General features: G+C 44.0%; 1 long non-coding RNA gene across 1 annotated transcript in view; it reads right to left on the bottom strand.

Annotated features, from left to right (window-relative positions):
- The window catches only part of LOC135097160 (uncharacterized), a 10,489-nt gene extending 8,704 nt beyond the window's left edge, over positions 1–1,785 (bottom strand). Inside the window, exon 1 of the long non-coding RNA XR_010265426.1 lies at positions 981–1,785. This is a non-coding gene — a long non-coding RNA (uncharacterized LOC135097160). The remainder of the gene's footprint in view (positions 1–980) is intronic.
- Positions 1,786–2,500: the final 715 nt, after the last annotated feature.

The following is a 2,500-nucleotide window of genomic DNA, read 5'->3' as shown; positions in this document are numbered from 1 at the left end:
ATTGCTTTAGCACTACTACTACTACTACTACTACTACTACTACTACTACTACTACTATTACTGTTACTACTACTACTACTACTACTACTATTATCGAATAAATAGATTAATGCATAATACATGCAATAGTAACAATCAAAACAAACAAAAGGGCCAAATGACATGAATAAATAAATAAATAAATAAATAAACAATAAAACACAAAGAGAACAGACAACCGCCATCACCATCATCACCACCACAAGCACCACCACCATCACGACCCAAGCACCAATACCTGTCTCACTGCTCACCTTAATATAAGTATTTTCTCCCCCACACACACAACCAACTTGCCTGAAACCAATATTCTCAATCACTAAACACAACCACCACCACCACCACCACCACTGCCCTCGTTCGGAAGTATGTGTGTGTTCGGCTTCTTGACTTTGGCTTCGTCTTCGTCTGTTTATAAGAAGCGAGGCCGGAGTGTATGGAGAAGGATGAAGGAAGGGGAAGGATGGGGCAGGGAGGTTAGGAAGCGTGGGACACAAAAGGATACTGAGGATATTGGGGGGTGGGTAGGGGGATGAAGGATATTAGGAAGGCAATGTTATTTTGGCAAGGAGGAGAAGGAGGAGGAAGAGGAAGGAGGAGATAAAAATATAAAAGGGATGAGGAGTAAACGGGTTAAAGGAGAGGAGATATGAAGGAAGAAGTGATGGAGGAATATGCTGAAGGAAAGGTTGAAAGAAGGAAGGAAGGAAGGAAGGAGGAAGCAAAGTTATTGATTTTTTTCTTTGTCCTCTTTGTTTGACATTCTTTTTTTCTCTCTCAGCGATCTATTTTCTTTAAGAACTCTCTTAAATATTTACTACACACCGACACACTTGAGAGAGAGAGAGAGAGAGAGAGAGAGAGAGAGAGAGAGAGAGAGAGAGAGAGAGAGAGAGAGAGAGAGAGGGCACTCCAACACCCATCATTACTTCTCTACTTACTCTTCTTTCTTCTATAGCGCTTTCCTCCTTCTCCTCCTCATCTCCTTCTCTCGCGCCTTCTTCTATTTTTCTTTCTCCTCCTCTGGCTTTTCCTTTTACTTCTCTTCCTTTTCTTCCTCTTCGTATAACCTTACCACCACAACCGCCGTCGCCACCACTACCGCCGCCGCCCAGCTGATGGTCCTGTCCCGAGCTAAGGACGGTCACCAATGATTACTCGTTTCTGGGACAATCTTGAACCGCGTGTTTGCTCGCTTCATCAGGTTACTGTCCCCCTAACGAGACTGTCCCCCCAGACCAGACCAGCCTTTCGTCTTACCAGCTCCTCTCCTCTAACTGAATGTCTTCAGCCTCTCTCTCTTCCCCGCAATGTCGCATCTCCTGCTATCTTCTATCGATATTTTCTCGTCAACTGTTCTTCTGATCTTGCTAACTGCATGCCTTCCATCCTCCCGCGCCCTCGTTGCACACGACTTTCTACTTTTGCTCACCCCTATTCTGTCCACCTCTCTAATGCAAAAGTTAACCAGTATTTTCAATCTTTCATCCCTTTTTTCTGGTAAACTCTGGAACTCCCTGCCTGCTTCTGTATTTCCCCCTTCCTATAAATTGAATTCTTTCGAGAGCGAGGTCTCAAGACACTTCTCTCATTTGTGTTAAACTTTTTTGGCTCTTTCTTTTCATAGGTATATATTTTGTTGCCTTTGACCAGTGCCCCTCTTGCATAAAAAGTCCCCTTCTCTATTACCTCCCTGGAAACTGACTTCGATTCTCCCCATCTCTATCCCTTCCCCACGAGCCCCACCACCCCCACCTCTCTCTCTCTCTCTCTCTCTCTCTCTCTCTCTCTCTCTCTCTCTCTCTCTCTCTCTCTCTCTCTCTCTCTCTCTCTCTCTCTCTCTCTCTCTCTCTCTCTCTCACCAGGACGGTCCCAGGAGAGCAGAGTAGGTCATGTTTTGTTACAATCAGTGGTATTTACTTCCTTCCTCTGATGCTGATGGGGAACAAAAGTGTCCCTCGATGTATTTTTCCCGTGGTGTCTAATTGGCGATGGGGAAACAAATCAGTAGGGAAGGGAAAAAAAAAACTAAGGAAAAGTTGAACTGATTAATTGACGGAGGGAAGAAAAGAGGGATGAAAAAGGTTTAGGAGGAAAGAAAATGGGTAAGGAAGGAATACTTAGGACAATGAGGGCAGATGATGGAGATGAGAGAAGCTTGTGTGAGGGATCAGAGAAGGAGGAAATGGGAGGGAATGGAGGAAAGAAGGATGGGACAGGGAAGAAAGGACGTAAGAAAAGAAGGGAATGAAGAAAAAAGGGGAAGATAGGAAGAAAAGGGTATAGAAAAGGAAAATAATATAGACAGGAGGGAAAATACAAGAAAATAATAAAGAAGAGAGGAAATGGAGAAAAGATGAATGGAAGAGGGAGAAAAGGTGCAGAGAAGAGAGAAAATGGAGAAAAGAAGGAAAAGACAGGAAAAAAGTGCAGAAGAAAGGAAGGGGACGGAGGAAAGAAC

The sequence above is a fragment of the Scylla paramamosain genome, unplaced genomic scaffold (genome assembly GCF_035594125.1).
Source record: "Scylla paramamosain isolate STU-SP2022 unplaced genomic scaffold, ASM3559412v1 Contig13, whole genome shotgun sequence".
Classification (NCBI taxonomy): domain Eukaryota; kingdom Metazoa; phylum Arthropoda; class Malacostraca; order Decapoda; family Portunidae; genus Scylla; species Scylla paramamosain.
Note: the sequence above shows the minus strand (reverse complement) of the source record. Positions and strands in the feature narration are given on the sequence as shown.